The sequence below is a fragment of the Chinchilla lanigera genome, unplaced genomic scaffold (genome assembly GCF_000276665.1).
Source record: "Chinchilla lanigera isolate Chin_1 unplaced genomic scaffold, ChiLan1.0 scaffold00008, whole genome shotgun sequence".
NCBI classification, from domain to species: domain Eukaryota; kingdom Metazoa; phylum Chordata; class Mammalia; order Rodentia; family Chinchillidae; genus Chinchilla; species Chinchilla lanigera.
In genome coordinates this window covers 1,443,189-1,451,959 of record NW_004955409.1, presented here as the reverse complement: position 1 = coordinate 1,451,959, position 8,771 = coordinate 1,443,189, and the positions used below count along the sequence as shown (strand labels likewise).

Sequence of the window (8,771 nt, the reverse complement as noted above, 5' to 3'; positions counted from 1 at the left end):
GGGCCCCGGGACGCGCGAGGCCGGGCAGCCGGTGCCGTCGGAGGGACGACAGGGCCCTGAGGTCTCTCCGGAAGGGACGGCCGGGCCCCTCGCCCTTCGCAGAAGACTCGCGGCGCCGCCGGGGTGCTGCAGGGGCCGGACGAGGGCTGCGGGGAGGGTGGGGAGGAGACTGGGGGGGCTGGGCCCACCTCGCACGCGCACCGGGTCCTCCCTGTGCCGGACCTTCCAGCTGGGCCGCCGAGGCAGGAAGGACCCCCGCCCCGCCCGAGCGCTCACCCCGCGGAGCCGCGCGTCCTGCGCCGTCTGCTTCGAGCTCGGCGTGCAACTGATCGCCCACGCTGGTGCGCTTTCACCTCGGAGAGGCGTAGGGACCCGCGCCCGGCAAGTCCGAGCCTGCGTCAGCCTGTGAGTGCCTGCCGCGACCTCCCTGCAGGCGGACCTCAGCAGCCTGCAGCCCCGCCCACCCCTGCGCCCCGCCCCCGCCTCCACCTCGCCTTCGCCCCGCCCACTCGCCTCCGCTCCGCCCACCAGCCTGCAGCCCCGCCCACTCGCCTCCGCCCCCGACCTCAGCCACGTGGCCCCCCCTGGGACCCTTGGCCCCGCCCCAGGTCCCAACAACCCCGGCCAGGCCCATCCCTAGTGGCCCCCTACCCTCTCGTGGTCTCAAGTCCTGCCAGGTCCTGGGAGGCTTCAGTAAAACAGCCCGGGGCCTGAGCTGAGGACCCAGCCCTGACAGCGCCAAGAAGACCAAAGAATCTGATCCCGGGTGCGAGACTCCTCCGGACCGCATCCTGTTACCAGAGCCCTGTGTCGGGGTGGGCTAACCAGGCACACCTGTGATCCCAGCACTCCGGAGGCCGAGGCAGGAGGCGGCAAGTGAGAGCCCAGCCTGGCACTGTAGGGACTTCACCAGACCCTGGGTCTAAAGTGAAAAGGGCCGGGGATGTAGCTCGGTGTGAAGGCCCTGGGTTCAAACCCCAGTGCTGAAATAATGGGACGCACGGGCCAGCGCCCAGCCGGCGAGGGTGGCCAGAGGTCTGCACTGGCGGAGCGGCTCCAGGCTGCCTTTAGGATCCAAAGCGCCGAGACATACAAGGGAGAGATCGCGAGCCCCTTCCTCGGGCACCTGGCTTCCTGCACACCGGGGACCCTAAGCCACCCTCTGGGAGTTTGTCGCTCCCTCACCCCTCAGGCCCTCCCAGGCAGGGGACAGGTCACTGCAATGGCCCAGACGGCCTTGCCCTGGACCCTGTGCTCTGAGATCTGGCCCCATGCACCTAGAAGTGCGAGTGACCTCTGCACTTGGTGCTCAGTGTCCCCGGGTACACCTGCTTGGGCTGTGGGTCCCAGGGCTTTGGTCACTCTCCAAAGTCTCCACAGGCCCCCAAGGCCGTGCTCTTGTCCCACCCCTAGCATCTTCCCAGCGCCCCACGCCTGGCTTAGCCCTTCCTCCCCTCTCCAGGCAGGAGGCCCCCAGCCCACAGCCCACAAAAATGGGGGACTAAATGAGGAAGACGGGAGAAAGGAACTTGCTGCAAGTGATAGCATGGGTGCACTGATCTTTACATCGGCGTGGTCACTGTCCATGCTGAACTTGAACCCAGCCCTTGTACCTTGTACAAAAATTGATTCAGAATGGACCATATAGCTAAATGTGAAATATAAACTTTAAATCAGCTAGAAGAAAGCAATGAAATCCTGGTTATGTTGGGTTAGGCAAAAAAAAAAAAAAATCCAAAAAACAGAAAAGCTGAAAAACTTGCCCACTTCACCAAAGAAAATATGTCAGATGCCAAATGAGTTCATGAGGAAATTTTTAACTGCCTAGCTGACAAGGAGCTGCTCCCAACTTAATAACAATTTGCTACTTTTCAGGTGAACTTGAGCACTCTGGAGAGTCTTCACTGATTTATACCTTTTCCACCCTGAATTCGTTCATGTTTGTGTCTCTAGAATATTATGTTTTCTGGGAGAGCGTCTCCTCCCTCTTCTCCCACTCCATCAGCAGGGATGCCTGCCACCTGCCTGCTGTGTGATCTGCCTCCACCCTGGAATTCTGGAGTTTGAACACAAGAACATTGTACTGCCTCTGGCCTGAGTTTCTGTGCTGAGGAGTTGCTACCGAGTGAACCCTGCACTTGTCTGCAGATGCGGTAGCTACCCCCAGGGGGCTTGTGATCCTTTCACTTCTGAGACAGTGTAACGGAAGTGAGCAGCGGTAATGCCTGAGTAAGTCAGTGTGATGCATGTGGGGAATCGTTAGGAATAACTATGACAGGGCATTTGCCTAGGAGATGTGACTGCCACTACCCAGGACAGCCCCTGGGTCCTGAGCAGCTGGCATTGGGCAGTGGTCCTTGTCCATACCCTTCCCCCTGGCCCTAGGCAGAGGTGGCCAGGCAGGGGAGAATGCTGTCTGGGGCAGGGGCTGCAGGGCAGTGTGTGGGGCAGGCAGCGACGGTCTGGTCCCAGCCTCTCTAGGGAGAACCAGGCTCTGCCCATAAGGAGAGAGTGGGTTTTACCAGCACAGGAAATGGCCCACACTGGATGGTCAAGAGGAGTAGCCACACAGCGCAGGCTCTGGGAGGCGAGGGGAGCCACAGAAGTCCTGAGGGCCAGATGCTATGCCAGTGTGGAGTGACACTACGTCTTCAGCACATCTCCACCAGGAAGGCTCTTGAATGGTTTTGTGTCAGTCATCCATTGCTGTGTAACAGATCGCCCCAATCTTACTGATTCCAAACATTCAGCTTTTATGGTTGCAATGTACCTGTGGGTGGGAATTTGGAGTCTGGACTGTGTGCTTCCAGGTCAGGGTGTTGGTGAGGTTGCAGTCAGACTTCTGGTGGGCCTGGAGGATCTACTTACCCAATCACAAGGTGGCTCCTGCCCTGGGGGGAGGGTGCTCAGTGCCTGGTGGCCATAGGGAGGGGCCTCTGATCCTGACCACAGAGAATAAGATCATTTTGTGGTTTACCCCCAGTAGACACCTAGTCCTGATATGTCACCTTCACTGAGTTCAGAGACGCCTAACATGTTAACAGAGCACAGTCCCGCTGCCCTGCTCCACCAGGCCATCCTCCCACACCACACTGCCATGGACCAAGCCCCCTGAGACCGTGAGCCACATTAGCTTCTCCTTTAGGTGGTAGCCGTTGGGTTTTGTGTCCCAGCAGCAGGAGAGCTGAGGAGCACGGTTCTGCTCTGTTCTTTCTTCCACACCCTTTTCCTCAGAGGGCAACCAGCAAACTACTGAGGAAATCAGTGTGGAGATTCCACTGGACCCAGCTATTCCCCCTGTAGGGATCTACCCTGAAGGGGAAAAGATGTCATAGTACACTGATCCACACGTCCTATGTGAACAGCAGCACAGCTCATAATAGCTACATCCTTCCACAGTTCTGGTTGCAGCCATATGTCCATCAGCACATGAATGGATAGGGAAACATGGCTTTTACAAACAGTGGAGTACTACTGTGCCATAAAGGAGGCAGGAGTGAGGTGCCACCTTGGGACTGAGTCATTTGTAGGAAGATGGATGCACCTTGAGAACACAGTGTTCATTGAAACAGATCAGACACGCAAGCTTAAATATTGCTTGGTTTCTTTTATATGAGAAACCCAAAGTATATATAAAGAACAAAATAAAGGACAGATGATAGGAAACAGGGAGAGAGATCTTCTGCAAATGGGGAGGAGATCAAGGGATGGAGGGAGTGAGGGAAGAGGGAAGGGAAGGGCTGAGTAATAAGACAATTAAGGCACGTCATGCATATGTAGCAATCCACATGGGGAAGGTAAACATGTGGACTGCAAATACGGACTGATAATCGCTTTTTTAAAAGAAGGCCATCACCAAGGAGATCCCACCTCGGGGAGGAGGTGAAGCTTTGCCACGGAGAGAGCAAGGAGAACCTGGCCAGCTCTGCCTTGGGCCTGGGGCAGGGTGTGTGATGGCGCCATGAAGAAGGACAGGACCACTGCCCAGTTCTGGCAGTGCAAGGCCCAGGGGCTGTCCCAGCTGGCGGAAGTCACATCTCCTTGGCAAATGTGCTTCCCACACCTGAGAGGAAGCCTGTGCCCTTCCAGGACCAGGTCGCAGGGTGGGTGTGTTTATGATATATTTCAAAATGGCAGAAAAGAGGAGTAAGACATCCCCAACACCATAAAAATGATTAAGGTTTGAAGAGATGGAAACGCTTAGTGCTCTGACCTGGAAATTACACATTGTCTATGTGTGTTTGATTACCGTACCGCACCACACGAAGATTTACAAACACAGTGGTACCTCGGTTCACGAGCTCAATTCTTTCCACGGTTCTGGTTGCAAACTGAGTTGGGCTAGACTGAATCCAGTTCACTGGTCAGGTTCAGTGTTGGCCTTGTGGGGAATTTGATTCAGTTCTTGCCCAGTTTGGTTTGTGACCAGAATCAGGGAGAGAATTGGGTTTGTGAACTGAGGTAGCACTGTATTTAATAAAAAAAGGGAAAGGTTTCGTAGACCTAAAGGAGGAGAACGAACGTAAGGTCACTGATTTTTATTTTGCTGATTAATATCATTAAGAATAAAACAAATGAAAAATATCCTTAAGCAAAAATGAAAAATAAACATACCGAGGCATGTTGTTATTATAAAGTCATAGAGTGCCAAGAGCAGTATCGTAAGTAGATTCCCAAAACTTGCAGAGAGAAACCCAAAGGCCACCTGCCAAGGGAGACGCCCTCATCCTCTATGCCCTGGAACCCAGGGCTCCCGGTTAGAAGGCAAACAAGGACAAGATGTCTCCTCCTGCACACAAGAGCAAAACATTAACGCTCCCTCCATGCTTTGGAGGAGACCATGGAAACTCTTCTGCAGGACAAGGAATGGACCTCAAAGAGGAGAGCATGGTATCCAGGAATGACAGGAAGGAACAGCCCGGCCTGCAGCAGCCTGCTGCCCGTACCAGGGGAGGAGAGGCCTCCCGGGGCAGAGGCGATGGCGTGGGTGGAGCACAACAGTGCGTGCTAACACAGAGCGACTGTGACAGGCAGGACGCTGCAGGGGAATAGCAGCAACAAATGTGAAGAACACAGTAGTTACAGGGACTTAACAATGTTTAAAATAAAAGAAAAAGTAGAACTTACCACCTCTAAAACTTATACAGTTAATGCTGCTAAACATTTGCTCTAAGAAGCCAGGCATGGTACTGCATGACTGTAACCTCAGCACTCCGGGAGGATCAGCACATCCTGCTGAGGCAGAATGATCGAGAGCTCCAATCCAAGCCTGCAAAACTGAGCCACGCCAGTGACAGGGCCCTTCCCTCAGGGATGACAAGGGCACTTCAGGTGTCCTTGGTGCTCACAGTATGTGGACAGAAACGATCTGCTGAAACCTCAGGAGGGGAGCTCTCTGGTTTGTAACCAGAACTAAAATGAGCAATGGATAAGAAGCATTAGCACTGGCTGTGGACTTTCACATATGCTTTCTACTGAGTTATAACCGAGAGGACCTGATATGAAAGTGTGATCCAAAGCTGATAATAGCAGGGACTTGAAGAGCTTAAAAAATTGTCCTGATCAGTCCCTTGGAGCAAGGCCAGGACTTTAGATTTCATGTCATTCGGCTACAGAATACAGGAATTTTAGGCTTTGTGATGTGCAGTACACTGCTTTGGGTAGGTGAACAGATGTCAAGGAAGTTAAGGGCTTTCTTTAAAGTTCTGCATTTTGTCCTAACCAAAGGAGGCTCAGATGCCAGCTTCAGGGGTCCCTGTGTCCTTCCACACAAACACACGGTCTCAGGGATACTCAGAACATGCCAGTGACTTCCTGTTCACCACATGAACCCAACACCTAGTGATTCCATAGATGAGATTGGGAGAAGCACCTGAGTACAGAAGTGAAAATCAAAGAGATAAGCAATCACGTGTGTGTGTGTGTGTGTGTGTGTGTGTGTGTGTGTGTGTGTTTGTGAGCATGAGTGTGTGAGTATGTAAGTGTGCATGTGTGTTCTTTCTGTTACTGAGGCTGGAGATCCTTATACTGACTTTTACAGAAATTGGTGTGACGCAGTTTAAAACACAATGGCAGATTCTTGCTGATGGCCTCACCCCACGAGCGCAATGGTATCATAGTTTAGGTGAGAAGCAACACTTAAGCTATTTGTGTAGTACCAGATTTCAAAGTCTAATCCATTTTTCACTCATGTTTCGTAAGTGCCTACATTGAAAGAAAAATAGGAACAGACAAGTCAATGTATTTTTTAAATGACAGAATTCTGGGTTTTAACAAAAAAGTGAACATTTGATACCTTGAAACTATTAGGACAGCAGAGACCAAAGACAGTTATTTCCCATGCCCCAAATGCTTCGTCTGAGAGCAGAGTAATGACGGAGGCTGTGGGATGAGGTGAATGACCCAGGTGTGTCTGGATTTCACGGTTGCTGTGAATTCTTCTCGGCTGTCTAAGTAACTGTGTATTTCATAATCAGTTGTCTTAGTTACTTTTCTCATTGCTGAAACAAAATACTCAACACCCAAAGTTAAAGGAGAGAAGATTTATTTGGCCCACAGTCTGTAGAGGTTTCAGTTCATAGTCAGCTGGCTCTAAAGCTGGGTAGCACGGCCGAGGGGCATCACAGAGGAGCAACAGTCCACGGCAGGCAGAAGACAGCAAAAACAGCAAGTGAGCAGCAACGACCTTCTTTCCATCCCTTGTGCTACCCGCCTTTACACTTATATCCCAGGTGGGATATCCAGAACTATGTCAAACCAATCAGTGGATAACTCAGGATCCCAGCATCACACACCTTAGATCCAGTCACCTCTGAAAAGCCTCACCTACGAGCACATGAGGCTTGGAGGGGGACATCTAGACACAAACCATAACATCAGCAGATGGAAGTTTCTGGAACAAAGACTGTGCCACAGATTTTAGCACATACTGGCCCAGAAGGAAGGTGATTTCCAGAACTTAATTAGACTCATGCCTAGGAAGCCTCAGGGAGCAGAGCGGTCCACAGTGAGCATGCTCGTAACAGGGCTGTAATCCTGAGAAAACGACTCAAGACCTGTCAGGTCAAGGAAGACCCACAGCTAACTGAACAAATAACCAGGCATGAGGACATCTAAAGTGAGTGTTCATTGCCTCCAGTGACTACACACCTGGGTCACGAGTACTGGAGTGGCCCAGCGAGGGCTGTTCCGTTCTCTAGAGGACTCTGGGTCTAGGAGCCCCCGGGAGGGGTGACTGGGCCAGCGAGGACAAAGCAGGTTCTCCTCATGGGGTGAGCCAAGCTGTGTCTTTCCAGCTTTAGCCATGCACAGCCTGTCCCATGGACAGGCTCAGGTGCTTTCTTTCAGCTGCTCTAAAGGCAGGAGGAGGTGCAGTGGTTCTGTTTGGCAGAAACAGGGTTGGTTGGCTCATTTGTGGTTGGGAGTGGGAGAGGGGGGTGAGACGGAAAAGGTGAGATCAGGAGTCAGCTCCTCGGCGGACATGGATTTTAGTGTTGTCTTGAGAGAAAAGAGCAACCAGCACATGACCTTAAGAGGAAAACTGGCCATACCAAAAACAGAGTTTTGGAATAAATAATCAGCTTCTCAAAACAAGGGCTCAAGGACACCTCTCAGTGGCAGATGATGTGGTCTGACATTCTCTGTAAAATGGATCGAGGCTGTTTGCACCGGTGGTGTGAAACACACTTCTGACACTCGTTGAGTGTGATACAGGTCATATCCTCGTCTTCCACCCAGTAGCAGCCCCTGTCTTCAGCCAACACCGTGGTCATTGTGCATCGACCCTGGGAAGAGACGTCGCCGGAGAGCACAGAGAGACTTTGGTTTACAGAACGTTAGGACAGTGTCAGAGCAGGGGTCACTGCCTTGTCATTCACAGAGAAGTATTGGTTTTGCTGTCACCCACCAAGCTTTTGTTTATCGGAGATATACCCTGCACCGGATGGTGAAACCACTCCTGTGATGTGATTAGCAAGGTTGGAAAAGCGTGTGTTCATAAATTTTTAAAGCATAGATGAGCAAAAGTGGCCTTTAGGGGTTGGTGAGGTAAAGAGGAGGTGCTCTTGTGTGCTGACCTGGGAACACAGCCCTCTGTGACCCACAGTGAATTAAAACTCAGCAGGTCCCACTTGCTGGTTCTGGAGGGGCGCTGAATTTTATAACCGGAGGTACAAGGGGAAATTCTGTTTGAACCTGAATAAAAGGGACAAGAAACATTTGCCAGAAGACTGAGGGTGAACAGAAAATAACAAACATGGTATCCCTGAGAGAGTAAAAGGTTTTTTTTGAGACAGAAGAGCTTTGTACATATTTAAAATCAGATGCTAAGAAGACAAGTGACAAGAGACTAGAGATACTCATGAAGGAAGAAGAAATAAGATATTTATTTGTTCTGAGACAACATAAAAGAATGAAAGAAAATAAACTGAGCCTTGAGCATGTTGAGGCAAATGAATGCGAAACAGAAAATCATTGTTTATTTACACCTCCTTTTATTTTCTGGAAGGATTTGAGTGGCCTACAAAGCAGGATACAAGAATAATGAAGTTAAAAACCAGAGAGAAACCAGGGATGCGAGAAGGAGGAAAGAGCATCTCTGAGCACCGTGAGAGCCAGCACAGTGTCAAACGGGGCTCCGTGGGTCCTGGCTTCCAGGACAAAGGGCAGTGCCACACATCCCACTGTTACACTTGTGGCATAACACCCACTTCGCACAGGGACTTGGGCACAGAGAGCTGCGACAGCATCTTTCCTGCCTGTGGTCAGCAGTG

At 51.6% G+C, this 8,771-nt stretch overlaps 1 protein-coding gene and 1 long non-coding RNA gene across 4 annotated transcripts in view; one reads left to right on the top strand and one right to left on the bottom strand.

Moving 5' to 3' along the window:
- Positions 1 to 454, bottom strand: part of Wdr72 (WD repeat domain 72) — a 180,471-nt gene extending 180,017 nt beyond the window's left edge. The window contains exon 1 of the mRNA XM_013510272.1: positions 277 to 454. The gene's annotated coding sequence lies outside the window, so the exon portion shown is untranslated. The remainder of the gene's footprint in view (positions 1 to 276) is intronic.
- Positions 313 to 5,217, top strand: LOC102016981. Of its 3 annotated transcripts, XR_001232631.1 has the most exons (4): positions 313 to 405; positions 669 to 2,229; positions 3,846 to 4,103; positions 4,687 to 5,217. It is a non-coding gene; the product is annotated as an uncharacterized LOC102016981 (long non-coding RNA). The 3 variants fall into 3 exon arrangements; XR_001232632.1 differs by lacking the exon at positions 4,687 to 5,217 and having other exon boundaries at positions 3,849 to 4,644; XR_259743.2 differs by lacking the exon at positions 4,687 to 5,217 and having other exon boundaries at positions 3,846 to 4,644.
- Positions 5,218 to 8,771: the final 3,554 nt, after the last annotated feature.